Genomic DNA, 23,390 nt, shown 5'->3' with positions numbered 1-23,390 from the left:
TTAGCAATTTGAGTTAGCAGAATTATATAGAAGATTATGTGACTTTGGACACCTGTTCTTAACCAGGTCACAGCAGATTAACATGACCCAGTAATGCATCAAATGACACACAGGAGGCACTCTTATTAGATAATAGCTATCAATAATTTAAATAAGTAGCCAGGCAGTGGTGGCGCATGCCTATAATCCCAGTACTGGGGAGTCAGAGGCAGGCGGATCTCTGTGAGTTCAAGGCCAGCCTGGTCTACAGAGTGAGTTCCAGGACAGGCACCAAAGCTACACAGAGAAACCCTGTCTCAAAATAAAAATTTAAATAAGTAATCAATGTGTAAAATCCTGGCATTATGAATAATACATCTTACATTATGACATAGACGTACTTCTCTAAACTAAAATTTTACATAATTCTTAGATGAAACTCTATTTCTTCCTTTTTTATTTTTTTAAATTTTAGGTCTGGTTTTGTTTGCTTCACCAGTCCTAACCCAACCCAGTAGATAAAAATGATAATTTCTAAGAGGTAAAGAAAGAATCAGGGGGCTAATCATGGAGAGCCCCAGCACAGTGCAAGCCAACAACAGTTTTAAAAGAGGACTTGGTTGAGGGGATGTTTCATCACCATTCCTGGTAGTAGCTACTTGCTTGTGTGAGACTCACAGCTGATGTTTTTCTGTTGCACTCACAGAATGGTCCATGGACTAAGAGGAGCTAGGTCAAGTGCCTGGAGACCAGATGTGTTAATGGCTCACCATGTGACTTGAGGCAAAGGCCTTCTACTTTCTGAGTCCTAGTCACCACACTATGAGTAAGAGGTGGCTGGTTAAGGTTTGCCCTGAGGACATCTTCATTTGCTCTGCTGGAAACCCACATAACATGAGCATAGACAAGTCACTTCAATGAAATCTCCATAGAGAGTCACTGCCAGACACTGGGAGTCCCCTCTCAAGACACACATCAAATGAGCATTACTCCCTTACATATTCAAGGCCCGTGTTAATTTCAGGACCACTGCCCCTAAGAGGTTAGTCTTAGCACTGTATCATGGAATTGTTTTTCCTAAGGCATTCACTACAGCTACTTTTAAAACTTCTTCTGAATATTTTAGGATTAAAGAAGGCTTCAACATAAAAATGGAAATGTCAATAATCCTCAGATCTGATCTCCTTTCCAATCATGCTTGTTCAGTCTGTTATTCAAAAGGAGTTGACAGCAGCATGAGGCAGCCCAGGCTCTCAGGATAAAGGGAAAGCCTGACTGCCTATCCGTTCTTAAGACATGTTTCCGTACTCACGTGGGTGTCCTGGCAACTGTCCTAAAGATGGCTGCATTCTGTGCTCTTTGCCTACTGTCCACCCCTGTTAGCATTCAGACACACTCCTGGCCCGCCCAGTGCCCTGATGATGTCATCCTATGTAAAGTCCTCTTTAAGAGAAATCCCTCTCCCTTCCCTCTCCCTTCCTTCCTCTCTTGCCATGAGGCAGTGTGCACCTTACCCTTCCTTTTCTTTTTTTCTTTTCTTCTTCTCTCCTCAGACCCTGCCTGTTTTCTCTTTCTTCCTCCTTTCCTTACCCCCTTAATAAAACTTACCACGTGGGTGCCGTGTCTGCATGGTGTGAGTGACTTTCTGCCCTGCCCCCTTGGTCACCAGTGGCCATGTCTGCATGGCCTGTCTCCCTCACCTGGTGTGGGGCACCATGGCTCCATCTGCCGAGGCCTCTCTCCCGCCATTTTACAAAAACTTCATATTCCAAAGCGCCCAAGTGGCCAGAAAATGGAATGATAGTGAGGGGGGTTTAGAAGGACCCTCAAGGAAGAGATACTCCCAGGAGAATTCCAGGTGGCGACTCCCCAGACCCTACCCCGTGTGCCCATCTGTACAGGGGACCAGCGATCAGAGGAAATCCCCAGACCCTACCCCATGTGCCCATCTGTACAGGGGACCAGGGATCAGAGGAACTCCCCAGAACACAGGGAAGTTTCCCAAGACCATGTTGCAGACATTGACCTTGTTGCCATAAGAAAGCAATTAGCAGTTTACTGCTGGGAGAATCAGCTTCCCTCGTGGCTAGACATCGCTGTGGGTGCTTCCCTCCCCCTCCGTTCTGGGTTCCTGACTGATATCTTCTTTTCATTTCTTTGCATTTGTGTGTTTTCTTCTCTGTACACACCAATGTTAGGTAAGCCCCGGCCTTTATTAGTTTTTCAATCAGTAAGTCAACCCCCAAGGACCACAGTGAACTTAGCTGTTGTCACCTTAATTTGGGGTCCATGTTGATTTCTTTATCTTTTATTGTTTTGTAACCTTAATAATCTTGAGAAATACTTGGCCAGATACTCTCAAGAACTGCCACAGACTGGGTTTGTTTCACTGTTAACAGGTGGCCCGGTGTTGTGAAAGCTGTCAGAGACTCCACATACACTGATATAGGAGCCTTCCTCAACTGGAGGGTGTAGTATTTCTTCACTGCAGAGTTACTATGTTTCCTTTTATTATTCTTCCTTAAATATGAGCCACTAAACATAGCCCACCCTGAGTAGGCAGAACATAAATTAAACATGAAGAGTCATAAATGGTATCTTTTTATGTATAAAAAAGTCTCATGTTCATGTGTATGGTAGTAGTGATGGGGCTCTGTGTGAGTGTGTGTATGTGTGAATAGGTGTCCAGGAAGTCCAGAGGAGTATTAGATCCCCCGAGTCTGAAGTTACAGGTAGCTGTGAGCTGCTAGACATGGATGCTGGAGAACAAACTCAGGTCCTCTGTAAGAATAGCAAGCATTCTTAGCTACTGAGTCAGCTCTCCAGCCCCAAATGCTATCTTTCTAAATTTAATTTCAAATTTATTTTTGCTGGTATTTAAAAATATGACTTTTTTTTCATATTGCCCTTATTTGTAAAGATTTGGTATGTAATTTACTTATCAAGTCATTCTGGATATTATTTCGAAATTTCTTTGTTCAAAATCACATCTGTTGTAATTTGATCTTTTCTTTTCTAGCTTTTACATGTATAATTTCCTGCTCTACTATATAGACCAGTGCTTTCAGTATAATGTGGGACTGATGTGGCTTTAGCACGTATTATTGCCTCATTCTCAAAGCTTTAAATAGGTCATGGTGTCTCTTCACAGCAGTGGAACATGGACCTTAAGACAGGAGTTGGTTCAAGGAGTGGGGTATTGCTGTTGAAAGAATGAACAGTGCTGGTGGCGGCGCTGGTTACCAGTGGAAAAGTCACGAGCCACCGCCATGACTACCAGAGTTACAGAGAGCTTTATTGGAAGGAGGGAGGGTATAGGAGAGAGGAGAGAGCCAGGCCTGGAGAGAGAAAGATGGCAGGGACAGAGCAGAGCATGGAGCAGAGCACAAAGTGTGGGGTCTGCATCCGGCTTTTTAAGGAGCTCACGTAGTTGCCAGTGTCCCCTGATGACATAAGACACAAGATCCCAGGCTGCGATTGTGCAGGAGTGAGGGCAGGATCCTAACACTGTGACAGGCCTGACCATGATGCTTGTTGGTGGAATGTGGACTTTGGGACTTGGGCTTAGGGAAGCAGTTGAACACTTTAAGTGGGGCTTAGGGGCCATACTAGTAGGAGCATGGAAGACGGTGGTGCTGAGAGCAATGTAGATTATGATGGTCTATTTCAAGAAGTTTCAGAGGAGAAGATTATTAGTAAGTGGCCTAAAGACTGTTCTTGTGATATTTGGGCAAAGAATGTAGAAGCTTTTTGCCCTTATCCAAAAAAAATGTGCCTGAGGCTAAACTTATTAGCTAAATTAAATCAATGTATTTGCTAACTTAGCAAATCTACTTTGCTAAAAGTTTTTATTGTTGCTTTCTTGTTCACCTGTCTCTTCTCACCTCTGTGGTTAACAAGGTATCTGACCTCAGACAACAAAGCCCCAGTCTGTGACAGGCTGAGATAATAAAGAGATGAGCTGGAATAAAACATCCCACGTATAGAGTTGAGGCCTTGGACGCCAGCACTAGGATGCCAGGCCTGCCGATCAGAGAGAAGGTATGCTTATGTTTCTATTGGGCCTCTGCCCTCCTGTGTGGGCCTGAGGTCAGATGCCTTGGTGACCACAGGGATGGGGTGGATTTGAATGAAGCACTCGGCTTTCTGAGCACAGGTGAGGTGCTCTCAGGAGACTCTGTCAGCACTGGCCTCCTGTGGTTGTTGGGAGAAAAAAATGAGGGTACTTAGTAATGATTTAATTATACAGATTGCAATGACTTGCTTTGTTATTGATTTTATGTGTTCAAAGAGTCTTTAAAGCGATTATTCTTAGAGTGGGCATCCACCACAGCATTGATTTCTGTGAGGCTGAGGTTACCTGGAGAGATGCCAATCTGCTTGGACAGAATACATTGGAAGTGAAGTAGTGGCTCTGTTCCAGTGGGGCTCTGGGAGACGGATGCTGAATGTGGAGTGAGCAAGGGAGCTGACTCAAGGCAGACTGCTTGGAATAAAGCTGGTGTGGTCTGTGCACACTCCTCAAGCCCAGAGCTTAGGCAGGACATCCCACACTGACACTCCCAACCCTGGGGATTTTGGAAACCAGGCTAAGAAGGCATCAAAACATTGTATAGACTCAGACCACTTGTCCTGATGCTGCTTAAATTTGCAAATATAAAGAAATGCATGAGTAATGCTAACAGTGATTGTCTTTTGGTAGATAATGTGTTATCTATTTCTATATATAATCTATATATAATATATAATAAATATATATTTATATATAAATAAATATATAATCTATAACAAAGTTTTATATTTAGAAATATATTGGTATAGCCGTATTCAATATTCCCATTTTTAGAACCATACTCTTGGAAGGCAACTGAAAAAATATATAAATGCTATATAACAAACTATAACAGCTAGTGAGCTGTACATTTAAAAATTATCTATTGTGAAATGAGTGTAATAAAGATAAGAAAGATAAAATGAACGTTGGCATAGTTATAACATAGAATTTAAATTTGACTTTAAGTCATAAGGGTTTACAGATGGAGAGTTGGCTCCATAGTTAAGAGCACTTTCTATTTTTAAATTAATTGATTTATTTTTAAATTAAAATATTTATATAATATATTTTGATTGTGTTTTTCTTTTCCAATACCTCCTAGATTCTCTCCACCTTTCTGCCTACCCAACTTTATATTCTTTCTCTCACAAACAAAACAAAACAAAAAACATAAAAACACAAAAATGAAAATAAAAACAAACAAGGAAAAAATCAGTGAGACAAAAAAAAATGCCAAAACAAAGCAATATGAAATAAAAAGTTATCACACACACACACACACACACCACATCAAAACAAACAATGACATGAGTCTTGGTTTTTGTTGGCCAACTACTCTTGGGCATGGGACATGCCCTAGAGTATAGTTAATGTACCCAGCAACACTCCATTGGAGAGAACTACTTTTTCTTTCCAGTGGGTATCAATTGCACATAGTTTCTTTGTTACAGAGAAATCTCTTACCCACTGCCCCATCTCAACACTTGCCAGCTTACAGAGGACCTGGGTTCAGTTCTCAGCAGTCACATGGTGGCTTACAACTGTCTGTAACTCTAGTTCTGGGGGATACAATTCCCTCTTCTGGACTCCATGAGGCTCAGGCATACATATGGTACACAGATAAACTTGCAGGCAAGACACTCATACACATAAAATAAAAATAAATTTTTCAAAGGTAAAGAGTTTGGATATTTTTTGGTGAAAACATTGACACAAAAAGAAAATACAAGTTACAGATTTTATTTATAATTTTAATATAATCTTCTGTAGACTAAACATTAACAGCTGATGAGATGGCTCACTGGGTAAAGGTGCTTGCCTTTGTCATAGTTACAGTCTGAGCCCACTCCCTGGAACCACGTGGAGAAAGGAAAGAACAAATTCCCTCTGGTTGTCCTCTGGTTTCCACATGCATGTTAGAGCACCCTCATCCTCCCTCATACAAAACAAACAAATATAAAGAATAAAATAAGCATTAAAATGCTTTCAGGCCTTAGCTTTAGCCATTAGGATCTGAATGACTATTTTCCACTCACCTTTGCTCTATTTTGTCTGTTTTTTCTCAGTGGTCATCGTTTCAAGCATGCACTGAAAGTTTGTATCATAAGACCCTTGTGAGGTTAGAACTTTGTTCCTTAAAGTCTAAAGAAAGTAATTGAGCCTTAAAGGAGTGTAATTTTTTATAACCATCTAATTTTCTCTCTAAGCTCCAGATTAAATGGTTATATAGTTATCAAGCCAATGGCTAGCACAATTTCACCCATTACTTAGAAACTACATTTAATGTTCATGCAGAGGCACAGAGTGAAATGAGCCCTGCAGTCTGAGGCTACATGTCACTCCTTAACTGAAGGCCGAGGCTCTGGTATGCATGGTGAGTCATCAACCACAGCCACTTCCCTTGAGTAGATGTGGAGAGCTCACACTCGCCTACTCTCCTGCAGAGCATCCTGTATTCCATCTCATATGAGGGACCTGCGAGGGCTGCTATATTAAAGCCCTGTTGAATTTAGCTTCCCATGCCTCTAAACTTCTCACAAGGTCACTGCACTGTATAATGCCCATCTCTGTGTATGGGCCCCTGGGCCCCTGGATGCTGGTCATACCAGGCAGTTCCTCAGAACCCCCAGTAGCCAGGGCCCTGAAATTTATACGAATCCCCATTCTACCTTGCTTGGCTGCTCACCACTCTCTCAAGCACTGAACTTCAAGATTCAGTTGAGTTGATTTTTTTTATATTTTTAATTTTCATTGTGTGTGTGTGTGTGTGTGTGTGTGTGTGTGTGTGTGTGTGTGCACCATGCACATGCAGGTTCTTGAGGAAGCCAGAAGAAGGAAGGTGTTGGATCCCCTGGAACTAGTGTTAACATGTGAGCCACCATATGAGTGCTGGGAACTGAATCCAGGTCCTCTGCAAGAGCAGGAAGTGCTCCAAACTACTGAGCGATCTTTCCATCCCCTGAATTATTATATTAACCAGAAACTGGAATAAATATCAGTGTAGACATCACAGGAAGAAGAGGCGGTTAAAAATGAAGGCGTTTGACACTTTGCCCAAATCACTCTGTAATCCTTAAAATAGTAAGTGCTTAACACTTCAGCGCTTCACAATGGATGCCCGCTAACTCTACTATTATGGGAAATAGTGATCAAACCAACACTATATATTAGTAATATTATAGGGTTATGTGCCAAGTTTCAACGAGAGCTGTAGACACAAGTAGAGTCTTCAGTCCAGCAGGCTAAATTGCCTAAGTGCTTGTCCATTATGATTATAGTGCCTAGGAAGATTTAATCAAGGCTGAACTTCCTCCCCTTCCCTACCACCAGAGAAAAACAGGATAAAGGTAGTTTTGCTGCTGCTGCTGTTGTTGTTTTAGTTTTTTAAAACTAGATCTTAGCCAAAAGCTAAGAAGTAACATTTTTTTAAAGATTTGTTTTTATCATTTTAAATTATGTGGACTTGTATATGTCTATGTATGGGTATGTACACTTGATGGCAGGTGTCCATGGGGTTCTGAGGAGAGTGTCAGATCCCCCAGAACTGGAGTCACAGACAGAGAGAGCTGCTTGACTTGGGTGCTGGGAAACAAACTCAGGTCCTCTGCAGGAGCAGTAAGCATTCCTAACCACTGAGCGGTCTCTCCAGCCCTGGATGTCGGATGTAGTGCAAGCTCAGGCCTTCATGAGGCTCAGCTCTAATTCACAATGGGCTTACCTCGCATGCTTCCTGTGGGAAGCTTTCTGAAGGACTTCCCTGCAGACGGTGGCTCAGAGCCCCAGGTCACTTCCATGCTGCTCTTCCACCATCTTTGAGGCTTTTGTGCTTCTGGCTGTGCAGCTAGGAGACAGAAAAAAAAGAGAGAGGCATTCCAGACCCAAGTGCCTTGGACCACAAGAAACAGACTCACTAGATTCTGGGTAGAGGTTGTTTTAATCTCCATTTCTCTATCCCACTGACAACACACACACACACACACACACACACACACACACACACACACACACACACACGAAATGGATATTTGGTGAGAATTAAAAGCCTCTGCTCCATGCCCTAAATGAAATTGGACCAGCAGAAGAATGTTCCCATTAGAGAACTCATGGCTTCCTACAGCAGTTTGGTGTGTGCCAGGCTGGGCACCTGTATGGGCCTCTCAGAAAGAAACCACCAGTGTGTGTGGCTAGTGAGTTCTTGGTCTCAGACTCCTTTCAACCATAAAGCAATTTGGGTTTGGTTTTCCTTAAACTAATTTACGTTCTTAGGTGTATCTGTCAGGGTTCTTTAAAGGAATAGAAGTGATAGTGAATGGTGTGTGTGTGTGTGTGTGTGTGTGTGTACATTAAACAAGGATTTATGAGACTGATGAAATTGGCTTGCGGGGTGCAATCTAGGCAGCCCAACAATGGCTTTCTCACTCTGGAGAGACAGAGAATCCGGTAGTTCGTCAGATGTGGCAGCTGTCCTAATCTGGAGCTGAGGCCTGGAGGATTCCTGGAGAGCTGCTGGTCTTCAATCTAAAATAAAAGCCTAAAAAAAGCAAGAGTCATGCTGGGTGGTGGTGGCACACACCTTTAATCCCAGCACTCGGGAGGCAGGCGGATCTCTGTGAGTTCGAGGCCAGCCTAGTCTACAAAGCGAGTTCCAGGAAAGGCGCAAAGCTACACAGAGAAACCCTGTCTCGAAAAAAAAAAAAAAAAAAAAAAACCCAAAAAAAAAAAAAAAAAAAAAAAAAGCAAGAGTCCGGGCAAACAGGCAACAGTTTCCTTTTATCTGGGCTGCTACCAGAGCTTCCTTTGATACACTGTATCTACCAGGAGCTTCCTTTGACACATTGTATCTACCAGGAGGTGTCACCCTCAATTAGGTGGGTCTTCCTAATTCAAATAATCTGATTAAGAAGACCCTTCACAGAAGTGCCCAGACTTGCAATGGTTCTCAACCTATGGGTTGTGACCCCTTTGGGAGTCAAACAATCCTTTCACAGGGGTTACACATCAGATACGCTGCATTTCAGATATTTACATTATGATTCATAACAGTAGCAAAAGTACAGTTATGAAGTATCAACAAAAATAATTTAATGGTTAGGGGTCACATGTGGAACTGTATTAAAGGGTTGCATCATTGGGAAGGTTGAGAACCACCGCTCTAGAGGCTTGTGTTTTAGTTGATTTCAGATACAGTCAAGGGGACAACCAGTGTTAGCCATTACATGGCACTTCAAAGCTTGTGTGTTCTGTCACTAGTTTCCTTGAGAACTGAGATGCACACCAGTGACCTCCTGCTTTTGTTCATCCTGGAGCCTTCTGACAAACAGAGCCCAACTCTAACCATGAACTCTAACCTCAACCCATATTTTTTTATTTTCTTAAAACACATTTGAAATTAAGACAATTTCATGACTCTTCCCTGATCCTGTCAACTAAATGTGTGCTCATTTAGCATACACTGATTGGGTCTTATGTGGTGATATTTTATTTGTGCTTTAATAAATAAAGCTTTCCTGGAGATCAGAGGAAAAAGCCAACCACAACACAGAAGTCATGCAATGTTAGCAGATGCCGTTAATCCTATCACTTGGCAGGCAGGATCTCTGTGTGTTCAAGGCCACACTGGACAGAGAGCCAGGTGTGGTGGCACAAGCCTTAAATTCCAAAACAAGTTAACCATGGAGGTCTGGAGGTCTGTACAGACAGACAGACAGGAAGTGACAGAGCTGTGTAGGAAGAGGAAGTGATGTAGCTGAATGGAGAGGGAAATCAGATGGCAGAACAGCAAGGCATATAGACATGGGTAGACAGGAAGTAACTCACATTTGAAAGCTGCAGAGTTGGTGAGGTAAGGTTGACTGGTAGCTTTCCCTGTTTCCCTGATCTCTCTAAGGCTTTCACCCCTATATTTGGCTCTGTGTTTTTTTATTTAATAAGACTATTTAGAAATTTGTCTACAGTCTTATATCATCCATAAGTGACAAGTCCAATTTCACTCCCTGGAAAAATGTTACATTCATAATATGGTACATTCTGGCCAGTCTTGGTGTATACATTCCAACCTTGTAGGTTTACCTTCTAGTTGTGAAGCTGCTCCTTGGGGTCTGGGGTAGCATGTTTCTTCTGAGGTAAAGACCAGCAGGAAAGTGAGTGGCTCACCCTGTCCTGTCAGGTTGAAGGCCAGAGTAAGGAATGCTTTCTACCCCCACCCTGGCAAGCTACTTCTGTGCACTTTACAGTTCAAACTCCTCCTCCTCCTTGACTAGCCTTGATGTGAAGGCCATCAGCATGGGGAAAACTCATCCTGGTCTACAACTGTGAGAAAAAACTGCTTTTAAAATTCCAGTTGTAGTAATGGTTGTGAGGGGAGGGAGGTGGGATACTTTAGCCTGGCCTCAGGTCTTTGTGAGAAGGTAACACGTGGACAGACTTTGAGACACTTGACTGTGACCTTGTCCTTTCTTCTGGGCCCCCCAGCATGTGGTACACTATAAACTCTCATTGCCTGTGTGCTGTTTATTTTCTTTTTCACTTCTGATTCCTTCTGTCAGTGGGAGCATTTGGAAGGAAAGAAATGTGTCTTGTATGTCTCTCACATCAAGGCACTGAGTTAATTTTTCCTTCTGACATCTTAGTAAGTAGTTAAATGTCTGCGTTGTCCCTGGGCCTTCATAGTTACCCAATAAATAGAAATCTTACATTATTGGATGGACACACACACGGGGGTGCGGGGGAGCAATGCATTTTAAGAGAATTGAACTGACAAGGTATCAGGAGTAACTCACAGCGTTAGACATAACCTTATGTCCAGCTTGACAGCAAGTCAGTCTCTCCATGGCATCTGTCAAGTCAGGCTCCACACTGAATCATCATCACTTCTTCCACACATCACTCTAAGCACACAGCTAGCTGTGGGGCTTTCTTGGTACTGGAGCCCATTTCCACATTGTAATTTATTGGCTAGGGCTCATGCTTAGCAGAACAGGATGAAATATATCCTCCTACAAACCATGGCTTCTTGTTAAAGACTGAGCTCACAGCAGGCTGGACTGCTGGGGCGGTTCACGAACAGTCCTGGGCAGTCTCAGGTCTGGAGGGTAAAAGGCTCTCGTCAACTTAATATCCTTGTCATCACCAGGCCAAGTTTCAATGGCATCATTCTTGCCTGAACATGTCCTTGTGATGGCGAATCTTGGTTGTCAGTGTGACGCACCTGGGAAAGAGAACCACAATTAAGGACTTGTCTCCATCAGATTGGCCTGTGAACATGTCTGTGGGGGCATTTTCTTGTTGCTAATTGACGTAGGAGGGCTCAGTTTACTGCAGACAGTACCATTCCTAGGCAGGTGGGTCTGAGCTATGTAAGAAAAGTAGCTGAATATGAACCTGGGAGTGAACCAGTAAACTATGTTAGTCCATGGTTTCTGCTTCAGTTCCTGGCTTCCCTTAATGATGGGCTGTGATCTACAATCAGAGAGAAGCCCTCTTCTTCCCAGTTGCTTTTGGTCAGTGTTTGATCATAGCAACAGAGGGTGTAACCTGGACAGTCTGCAGCATGTGAGCTCCACATAAGCTGCCTCGCTATTTCGTGAGACGGATGCTACCATTTCCTTGGGCTTGATGAGTTAAGGGGCTTGTCATGCTTACAGACCCGATGAAGGACGGGGCACTCCACAGTCCCGGTGTGATAGCCCTGTTCTGAGACAGACAGCCTTCCTTGGAATTTGTACTCGGCTCAGAACAGTTCTTATAGGAAAGGATCATATGTGGCCTTCTGTCTAGCTGGTGCTTTAGCAACTACAAAACACTCTTACATAAAACTGTTTGTGGAATAGAGCAGAGCATATGAGGAGTCTCCCTAAGGGACATTTGTCCTTTCTTTCTTTCTTTCTTTCTTTCTTTCTTTCTTTCTTTCTTTCTTTCTTTCTTTCTTTCTTCCTTTTTTCCCAAGACAGGGTTTCTCTGTGTAGTTTTGGTGCCTGTCCTGGATCTCACTCTGTAGACCAGGCTGGCCTTGAACTCACAGAGATCTACCTGGCTCTGCCTTGCAAGTGCTGGAATTAAAGGCGTGTGCCACCACTGCGTGGCCTAGACATTTGTCCTTCTAAAGCCCTCTATTCAGTGTTTGGATCTATGTTTACACAGTGTGGATTCTCTCCTCTGGCCAGTTTTTGGTTATGGATACATGAGTCAGCATTTACTTTAAGCTTAGTCAATTGGAGTGTCTTACTACTAGGAGTTTAGAATCAGGGTACCAATCAGCTGGTCAATGTTTTAAGACCTGTGAGAAGAATATGTGGATTTTTCTTCCTGAAGTTATGTGATCTCTCTTAATATTGTACATACTAAGCTTATCCATTTTCCTGTGAATTTTGTGATTTTTGTTTTTCTTTAGAGTTGAATAGTAGATCCCTCATGTGCAGATCCTAGCCCTATATCTATATAAACAAATGTATGTGTGGGTACAGTATATAAACCTAATTGTTTCTCTAGTTTCAATCTAGTCATGGATGTTTTAGGATTTTTGGTGGATAAGTGTATAAGAACATGTTCAACAGTGAAGGTGAAGCATTCAGTATAATGCTGTACAGCTTGAGAAGGGCTGCTCTAATTGAATAGAAGTTCATTAAAACATCCAGACTTTGGATAGGGTGAATGTTGGTGCATGATGTTTTTAATGTTCAAGTTCTTTATGATAAAGTTTTAATTAATAAAAAGAGACCCAGCAGGTGATGGCAATCCAAGGCCAAAGTGATTGTTTCCTGCCACATTCATGGAGAGCAGGGGATGCTTATTTCTGGAGATGGGAATAAAAAGATATTAAAGAGCTGAGTGCGGAAAAGCATGCCTAATCCTAGCACTCAGGAAGTTTCAAATTTGAGGGCAGCCTTAGCTTTGTAGAGGGTTGGAGGTAAGCCTTGGCTACATGAGAAGACCTTGTCTCAAGAAATAAACCATCCTTTTGCCCACAACAATAAAAGGAAAACAAGCAGACAAAACCAAATAATAACAATTGCAAACCCCGAGTAGCTCAGAATCCCAAGCCTGAGTAACAGACATTCCTCCCCTATAAGACAAAGTTACAGCTCTGGCCAGTTCATGAGAGGTCTCTTGACAATCCCCAAACCCTGACTTTTCAGGACAGCCTTGTAGCTCCCAGCAAACATGCTTGCTCCAGTCTTTGCTCAGGAAAGTGATGGTAAGAGTGTTAATTGTAGCAATGTGCTTGAACCATGGTACAGGGACGTCCCCCAGGTGAAGGACCAGGGTGAGTGACTTCCTTTCTGTCTCAACAGCACACTGGCTAGAATAAGGGGGTTATTTATTGCTTATTCAAAAGACTGGCCTTATTCTCCTGACTGCAAAGCAGGATGCTGTTTCTTGCATTGCCCCCCTGCATACCAACCACATGACCTATAACACTCATACACAGTCAGCCACTACACTCCCTTAATTCCACACTGTGTCTCTTGTTTCAGGCAGGCCATGGTACCTCCCAGACTCTCTTTCCCATATGGATCCATCTGATGGTGACATGATTTGAGACAGAAAAATGAAGCAGAAGCTGGGCTGTCATGGTGAAAGACAAGCAGGACCATCTGGTCAGCCCCAAGCGGCCCTTCTTCACTCCCTGTTTCCCATGCACTTTGCCAGGTCTACCAGCCCACAGGAGCTTCAGGCCCTCCACCAGGCACAGAGTCACAGTCTGCAAAGTAGCATATTACAAAGGGATGGCCAACTGTGTAGATGTCGTTTCCCAGACCCTTGCTAGCAGCCTCTCATTGCATTTCCGTATTAGCAGCCAGCTGGATACAATTTCTACTTTTCTGCAAGCTCATACTTGGCCAGTCTCACCAAGGCAGATGGAGCCAGTGACTCTTTCTTTGATTATTCTGTGCCCATCTTGAGATCTTCACTTTCCCACATCAACATTTCTCTGAGTACTGATTAACTATTAGAGGATTTATTTCATATTTCCAGTGGTTCTGTTTTCATGACTGACACATGTGAAGTAGGAATAATAACAAATAATAAGGTTAAGGCTTACTAACACATTTATTTTGTGCTGCTATAGCAAAACACCTGAGGCTAGATAATTTATAATAGAAAGAAAGTTTCTGTCTTACAGTTCTAGAGGCCTAAAAGTCTAAGATCTAGGAGTCAACATTTGGACTTTCTTATTATACGATTTTGTTCCATTTCAGAAGCTAAAGAGAAAACCAATAGACCGTAGGGAGCCTGATATGGTCACAGGCATAAAAGGACCAATGATGGTCGAAGTAGGCACCTCAGGCCTGCTCTTCAGGCATGGTGAATGGAGTAACCCCTGCTCTCCCAAATGGCTCCATAAGACCATTTCCCCTTTTATCTTTCCCACCTTCCTTCTTTATTTCTGAGGCAGGGTCTCACTAAGTAGTCCAGCTTGGCTCAAGACTCATGGCAATCCTCCTAGTCAGCTTCCTCAGAAACCTCAGCAGTCTGCTTCCAGGAGGTGGATTTACCTCCATGTTCTAACCCTCTAAGAAGAACTCCATGACCTTGGTGTTTTCTACAAACACATGTGGTTGAGATGAAAAATGGAAGTAATGGTGGTGGTGCTAGTGAGTAAGGAGCATCCTGTATCCCAGACTCCTTTACTCCTTCTCTAGTGAGTAAGGAGCGTCCTGTATCCCAGACTCCTTTACTCCTCCTCTAGTGAGTAAGGAGCATCCTGTATCCCAGACTCCTTTACTCCTTCTCTAGTGAGTAAGGAGCGTCCTGTATCCCAGACTCCTTTACTCCTCCTCTAGTGAGTAAGGAGCATCCTGTATCCCAGACTCCTTTACTCCTCCTCTAGTGAGTAAGGAGCGTCCTGTATCCCAGACTCCTTTACTCCTCCTCTAGTGAGTAAGGAGCATCCTGTATCCCAGACTCCTTTACTCCTCCTCTAGTGAGTAAGGAGCATCCTGTATCCCAGACTCCTTTACTCCTTCTCTAGTGAGTAAGGAGCGTCCTGTATCCCAGACTCCTTTACTCCTCCTCTAGTGAGTAAGGAGCGTCCTGTATCCCAGACTCCTTTACTCCTTCACTAGTGAGTAAGAAGCATCCTGTATCCCAGACTCCTTTATTCCTTTACACTCTCAGTTACAGATGTAGAAACAGGTTCTAGGGAGTGCAAGTACCTTTCTGAGGTCAGGTAGGTTCTCTTTGTTTGCCTGGCTGGCCCTTCACATTCTGAGATGTGCATTGCATTCCAAGCAGTTCCATGAAAATCACATAGAAAATCCATCTCCAGGATCCATAGGAACAATTAATTGAAGTTTGCTAATTCCATCCCAGCTCCCTTCATCCTAATCCAGACCACTTTCCAGCCTGTGCCAGTGTATAGTAAAGCACAGATATCCTTACAGCTATGAAGATTAACAGAGTGTCATTTATCACACCTGCTACAAGGAAGCATGTGTGATGCCATACCTCAGGCACTCATTCCCGGCACCCAAATCTAAACTGCACAAACAACATCATTAAGAAGAAAAACACAACATAAAATTAATGTGATTTTTGAAACGCCATAGACTTGAGATGAGCTGCAGACTGGGTCAAGAGAGCCATTTCTCGGCTTCTTTCTAAATGATGTGGGCTGGGAATTCTTCCTGGGGTGTTGAGAGATGGATGCAGACTGTTGTGCTCAGGCCTGTCTCAGTGCCAGCCTGTGAGAGCCAGTTCCATCTGCTCTACCTGCAAGAGCTGGAAAGTTCTGTCAATGGACCTGAGGAGCCTTCCCTCCATGGTTGATCACATGGTGGGGACAAACCCAGCTCCTGACTGGGAGTTGCTGTTTAGAGGACCAATCATAGGAAAAGTAGGCTGTCATTGAGGGGCAGGATCAAAGGGGGCTTTCAGGGTCCCCACAGAATTTGATCAGTAGTATAATCAGTTCTCCAATTGCCATCTCTGTCCTTTACCTGGTGTGGGCCTCTGGGCTATTCAGAAAGGCTGAAAAGGATGGGAGCCTTCTTGACTTCTTACTGGTTGTTCTAGCACAAACTTAACACAACTAAGCAACTATATAGCTGCAGAGCACGTGCTGGCAAGTATCAAAGCTACTTTTCCTTTATTTCAAACAAGGTCCTGTAACCATAGTAACTTGTGACAATATATGTCAGAAGCAGCATCTTGCTTCGAGTGGTAACAACGTGCTGGGAATGAGGGTGCCCTGGGGCTGAGTCTACCTCCCAGGAGAGAGCTGTGACTAAGCCAACTTATGAGGCAGAAGAATAGAGACTGTGATCTGGAAAGCCCCGTGGGGAGGCTGCAAAGTGATCGTATGTAAAGAACAGGTTGACAAAATAGGAGGCTGAAGGCTTTGCAAAGGTAAGAAGTCTCTGGTGGCTGCTCCTCTGCTTCTCGGATCTCTCAGCTTTTACTGATATCTGAATCCAGGTTTTTAATTGATAAGACTAACTAGGATCATGATTCACCACCCTAACCGAGGCAGTCTAGATCTAGACATTTGTGCAGGTGCAGAAGAGGGCACGAAGATGCTCCAGAGTACGTGGAGGTGACCTGTGGCTCAGGGATGGGGACTTCAGATGCGCATAAAACATGTGACACAGGAAGTAGTATGTAGAACTGTACCTCACAGATAAAGCAGTTCCAGAAAGCCTGTGACAACTATGCAAATGATCCCCAAACCCATGTTATGTGACATTAACTCCCTATTTCTTTATAGAGAGGAGCTTTGAGCTACTAACTTTGTCTGTTTTGGACTCCTTTCTTCCTTGGAAATACTACCTCTTCACAGTGAACTCGCTGACCTTGATCTAACTGCTTGCTTTTCTTCAGTTCTTTGTTCTTGGACATAAGACACATGAGCCCCTTGGAGGGGTGCGTTTAACCTACGTCCGCCGGTACCATCACAGTAAAACCTGCACGTCTTCCTGCTCTCCTCTCATGGTTCTCTATGAAATGAGGCTGTGTACGACTGCTGCAGAACATAGAGAAACAGAAGGCGCTTTCCCCACTTGTCTGAGCTGTAAAGAAATCCATTTTTATTTACCATGTGAAACAAGACCATCACTCTCTAGTAGCAAATACACGAGACCAGAGAAAGTGAGGCAGTTTTGATTTTAGGATTCTGCAGTCTCTGGCATCGGTCTAGAGAAAAGGCAAAAATGCCCTCTCTGCAGATTTGATACAAAATGATTTTTTAAATTCCCAATCACATTTATTTGCCACCCTGAATTCCCCATTGGCTGAATTCTCAGGGAGGTACACTCTTCCTGGTGTCCAGTATTACTTCCTCCCCAAATTCCCCATCCTATTGGTTCAGGACATAAAAACAATAGCCTAGTGACTATTCTGGGGATTGAGATGCCCTCCCATTTCTAATAAGTAGATTCAGTCACATTATAGACCAACTGTAACTTTCCAGCCCTAGGATGAACTGAGAGCACCCAGACAAGCAGATGCCAACTTCCCGCTATGGAGGACAGGGATCTAGTGCCTCCTGCTTCTCTGTGACTCTCTCATGTCTCTAAAGACACTTCCCACTGAAACTGAACCATGATGATTTATTTCTTACATTTGCCAATTTATATTTTCAAATTTTCTTTGAACTACAGAAAAAGTAAAGCAGAAGCATATGGACCCAAGTGGGCAATGACAGTCCTAAGGCAGTATAGAGTCATGGATGCTGATGGCCTCTCTGTGAGGATGAATAGCATCTACTATAGCTACTGTTAAAATTGCCAAATGGTATCCCACTGTGCAAAGCTGCTTCTGGGTCTGGCTCTGACATCTCCAACATGCTAGGGCAGCCCAACATCCCAATGTGTGCGTTAAAGGGAAAGGCAAAAGGGGGTGTTGAGAAGAACAAATAGAGGAACCAGTAACCCCAAGTTTGTCCTTGGGGTATTGAAATGAGTTTAAGATTTCAACAGAGAAAGAACTGAGAGACAAGAGGAATGTGTAGTTTAGTCACTCTGGTCTCAGTGGGACTGGTTGGTCACTGTCTAAACATCAGTTCTGCAAAGTGTCAAAGATCTCCTTAAGCTTCACAGTGTAGGACATAAGCAGGTCCCTATGAGATGAGCACTTCATTCCAGGATACAACCCCATTCTGTGGTAGCTGCCCTTGTGGTGAGGGGTCTGCCCTGTGCCACTCTGCTCTTCCTGGAACCTGAGGTGACTGCAGGTTTAGGACAATGACTAGTTGTTCTGTTCTGTCTTTAAAAGGGGTGTGATATGATATGATATGATATGATATGATATGATATGATATGATATGATATGATATGATGTGATGTGATATGATAGGCTAAGAGACAGGCTTCCTTGACTGGTTGCTAGGCTGCGTCTGGGCACAACCACAAAGATGACGGAGCCAGGACAAAGGAGACAGGACAAATAGACAGAGATTCTGCATGTTCACACTGTTTCTGGTTATTTGCAGGGCTCCAGTGACCAGTGGATGGCTTTCAGCAAGAGTGGTTCTAGCCTCTCTTGTGAGATTGCTGGGGCCTTGTCTGGGTTCTTAGCATCCTGCATGAGGCTGGATGATGGGCTCTGTGGCACACCTCTGGGCTCCTTGATCAGGTCACGGGGCAGTCTGAGCAGCTCTTCTCGATTTGTTCTAAGTCACCTCAAAGAGGTGTGTTAACAGGTTGGTGTCCAATTTTCCTCATGATTTCAGCCACATTTTGTTGACTTCAATGTATTTGGGAAGCAATGGTTTTCAAGATAATCTCTCCCTTAAGGTTCCCAAGATAATGTGTGTATCAGCATTTATTTAGCTCTAAGTTATTTGGAATAATGGTATTTTTATAAAATGTCTTCTTCATTGCACCTCTCTCCTATTTTTAAGATGCATGTCTTGTAAGCACATACTCCAATGAATATTGGAAATTTCATTCCTTTCTTCTTTACTCACTTGGTATCAGTTTGTCATAAAGTGCTCAGTTGGCTTTCTGTGGGTCAGCAATCAGAAGAAACTGAGTCATGGGAGAGGAATGGAGTCCAAGGTCACAGACATTGCCTGGAAGGTGCTCTGCTCTGACTGTAAAATGGGAACCTTCCTGACAAGAATAAAGATAACATGAAGAGCGACACTGCTGTGTCCTCCCTTAGACTATCAGACCATTCAGATAATGACCCCAAAGGGACCTCGAGGCAGCCAGAATGGAAATTTTTCCTGTAAAGAGATTTCACACAGTGCAGACTTTTCAGACCATCTTGAGGAGACACTGGGGCAGCACAATGATGCCAGGCAGGACCACACCTTCTCCAGGACAGCTTAGCTGTGCATGCTTCTTTGCCCTCTATTTAAACCCAAATCTTATGTCAGGACCCCCAAGATGGACTCGGGGGTCACTGGGCTTCTTCATTTGCTCTTCTTGCCAATGTGGTCACACTGATTATATTAATCTCTTCTCTGCTTCAGGTGGCCCAGCCCAACTTGGTGGAGATCCAGGTGACCAAGCTTACCCTCAAGACTGTGGTACAGAGAGGGTCTCTTTCCCCAGAGCTGCATTTCACTCTGGCACCCACTGCTTTGTGACCTACACAGCCCCACTGAGTCTTTCAATCTTGGGTTTTCATCAATAAAGGTATTGATTGTGCAAGGTCATGGAGTTAGTGGGGAGATTCTATTAGTGTGTATCAGAAAGTGCTTGGCACTGAACTCAAAGCACATTAAGGACCTTACAGCTAGCTTTTATGAATATGAGGGACTCCGGGTAGGCATGGGGCTGCCCAATCTCATTAGCTGCTGACATCAGGACTTGTGTGGATTTGGTTTTGATTTACAATTAGGAAACTAAATGTCAACTTTCTGAAAGGCATTAACCAGCTCACACAATTGGATATTTTCACAGGGCAAATTGTACCACAAAACAACTTTTTTGGACTTTATACTTTTCCTCTGCTAACCCTTAACCCACTTGTAATACCCCTCTGTGGCATGTGTCGTGGGTAATATAATCTGATGATGATCCTGTCTCTTTCCCACCCCACTCTGTGTGTGTGTATGTGTGTGTGTGTATGTATGTATGTACTGTATGCATGCATACATATAATGTACACACACAAGCATGCACATACACACAAATATACTGAATTATGCATCATTTGGGATAATAATATGCATAGTATTTCTGCAGCCCACTGTGGTATAGTTCAATACTTTTTGTGTCAGTCAAGATTATTCCACCTAATGATTGCATGGTGTGAAAGTTGACTTTATGAATCATTTGAAATTTATTTCCAATTTTTGCATCTTCTGAGTGACATTTTGATAAAGATCTTGACATGTGTATCTTTGTATACAGCCATCAGATTCTTATAAAACTGTCTAGACACAGGAATTTTGTGTCAAAGGATATGCACATTTTTTATAACTTTTATTCCATCTTGCCAACTTTTCCATCAGAAATTCTAGATCGATGTATACTCCTGTAGAAGAACTCTGCCAACTGAGGTGTCTTCACTTAGAAACACATGCCAGCTGGAAAGAGGAGCACAGTTTCCCATCCTCCTTTGATTTCCATATCGGAACATTTTCACACCTTTGTTGCCTTCACTTCTAGAGTGGAAAGGAGTGGTAGGATGAAGCTGAGAACATAATTCTCCTTAATAAGTCTCCTTGGCTCCTGGGACTCAAACGAGAAGTAAGAAGAGTTTGGTAGCAGATAATTACTATCTCACAGGAGTGACCACATCCAACAGAATGCACCGAGGCTAAGAGATACCGCGTCTACTGAGTTCTGGTAGTAAACATAGTAATTAAGAGTCTAGGGCCTGCAAGAGCTCCTGCAAGAGGGTGAAAGAACAGCCCTCCATCTTAAAATATGAAGGCTTAGTGGAATTTTGAGACCTTTTCAGGGATCTTAGGAAGACGTTTCTGTCATAAAATAGCAAGGTGTAACATTCACACACAGACACTTGAGAAGCCAGTCCTCTATCTTTTCTGCTGTCCCTGTACTCACCAACAGCTGCAGCGCTGAGGGATAGCATTCAAAATGAAAACCTCAGAAGGAAACCCTGCTGGGACCCAATTACCCCAGGAGGTTGCCTATAGCCCACTCTAGGGTAGGCCTCATTCAAGCTTACGTGTTTATCTTGCCTGTGATAAAATGAGTCAGTACAGGAGCTGGCATGCCAGTGTATGTGTGTGAGCATGTCTCTATGTGTCTGTGTGTGTTCACTTATACAAGTCCACAGGAAAACTTTTGATTGGAGAGTCCTGGCCAAGGTTGGGCAGCACCATCCCTAGGCAAGTGAACCCAGGCTGTAAAAGAACAGTAAGCATGAGGCAGAGGGCTAGCCAGTAAGCAGCCTTCCTCTGGGTTCCTGCCGAAGCTCCTGGCTGACTTCCTGCTGTGGCTTTCCCCTGACAAGGGACTGTCAGCTATAAGATCAAATAAACATTTTCCCAGCCAAGCTGCTCTTGGTCAGTGTTTTACACTGATGGAGAAGTACATCAGCACACACAGTGAGCAAAGTCATATGTATTGGTTTAATTTTTGTTTTTGACAGCCACTGTATTGCATTGAGCTCCACAGAGATGGCGCCGGGGCAATGGAGAGTCAGACAGGCACTGGCTGACTGCCTCTCAGGAAAAACAGCTGAATATGGGCCGAAGAGATTCTAAAAAGCCAAGAGGCAAAGCATTGTGATGGTTAACATTATGTTTAAAATTTAAACTTACTAAAAGGAAAAATACCTTTAGCACATAAGTCCTAGCCTAGCTTTCCAAGCTGAACCCTAGCAGCATGCTCCCCTTCTTTCCGGACATGGAAGGCTATCCTTAAACTGATTTGCAGTTCTTGCAAGATGGTAGATCACAAGGCTAGCTGCTACTTCTACTTTTGTAATCAAGCTTGCTTACTCCACTCAAAAAGATGACTAGGACAACTACAAGACATATATGTTCAAATAAGCCCCTGCCCACACATAGGCAGGACACATGTCATGTTGTGGGCTTTGCCTTTATAAGCCCTGAGCTGATATGGCTAAATGCTACACCTTGGGGGTGCTCTCTGGTGCAGTCCTGATGCCAGTTAGTCCAGGTGCTGTTACCTAAATCAATGGCTCCCAATTTTCCTAAAGCTGCGACCCTTTAACACAGTTTCTCATGTCATGGTAACCCCTAACCATAAAATTATCTTGTTGCTACATCATAACTGTGATGTTGCTACTGTGATGAATCATTATGCAAATGTTTTTGGAGAAAGAGGTATACCAAAGGCGTTGTGACCCACAGGTTGAGAACCACTTATCTAAATAAAAACCTCTTCTTGTTAAAATCATTTTTGTTGTCACACTGTGCGTTTCTGAACAGTCCCAGACCCATGCAGCAGCAGCGTGTGCATTCTTTGTGCAAAGTGCTTCGAGAAGGCACACGATAGTGCCCAGATGTGTCAATCATCTTCTCAGAGTGCTCTAGGAAGCACTTGCAGTGGGGGAAGACCATGTTTGCCTGCTGAAGAGAAGGACGCATTTGAAGACATGGTAAATGTGGGCAAGACCCATTATGAAAGAGAAGTGAAAGTCTATCCCTCCCAAAGTGGGAGCAAAAGGTTCAAAGACCCCAATACACCCAAGAGACCCTCAGTCTTCTTGTTTATCATAGTCCCATCCAGATTCATGACATTGGGACTGGTATATGTGGGTTGTTGGCACTTATTGATCCCATTAGTGAGAAGAGGAAAGTCAGGTAGAAATGAGTTTTAGCTTTAGCAGGTCCCGTGAATGGGGTTGTATAGTTCATCTTTTATCTTCATCCTTGTTGGGTCATCTGGAACTGGCTTTAGGTAGAAGTGGTGTACCCAGGATTTGATTCTGTCTATTTTCACTGCTGACTGGGTGGTCAGGATAACCATGTAGGGTCCTACAAAGATTCCTTCTGGTGATGTTTGACCCAAACAAGGTCTGCTGGCTTGTAGTTGTGGAGTTTAGTGGGAGGGAGGCTGAGGGGGAGATGCAGCTCATATATGTGCTGGAGCAGGGCAGCAGCAGTCTTGGGAATGTTGCAGGGCCCGCACAGACTTAAGCAAAGTAAAATAAGATATTTCAGCTAGGACCTCAGATCTGATCTTAGGGCAGAGAGGAGAGGCCTCTGAAACATAATCTTATGTGGGGTCAGTCCTGGAGTATAGGGAGCATTCCTAACTGTAAGAAGGGCAAAGGTGTAGCTGAAAGGTTTCCTGTGTCCTGCCTGGCCTGTGGTCAAGACAAATCTCTCTCATTCACCAGTCCCACAGCCACTCGGACCCAAATAAACACACATAGACTAATATTATTTTTAAACTATGGCCATGGCAGGCTTCTTGTTATCTAGTTCTTATATCTTAAATTAACCCATTTCTAGAAATTTATACTTCGC

Source organism: Peromyscus leucopus, chromosome 5 (genome assembly GCF_004664715.2).
Source record: "Peromyscus leucopus breed LL Stock chromosome 5, UCI_PerLeu_2.1, whole genome shotgun sequence".
Classification (NCBI taxonomy): Eukaryota; Metazoa; Chordata; class Mammalia; order Rodentia; family Cricetidae; genus Peromyscus; species Peromyscus leucopus.
This window is presented reverse-complemented; position numbering follows the sequence as displayed.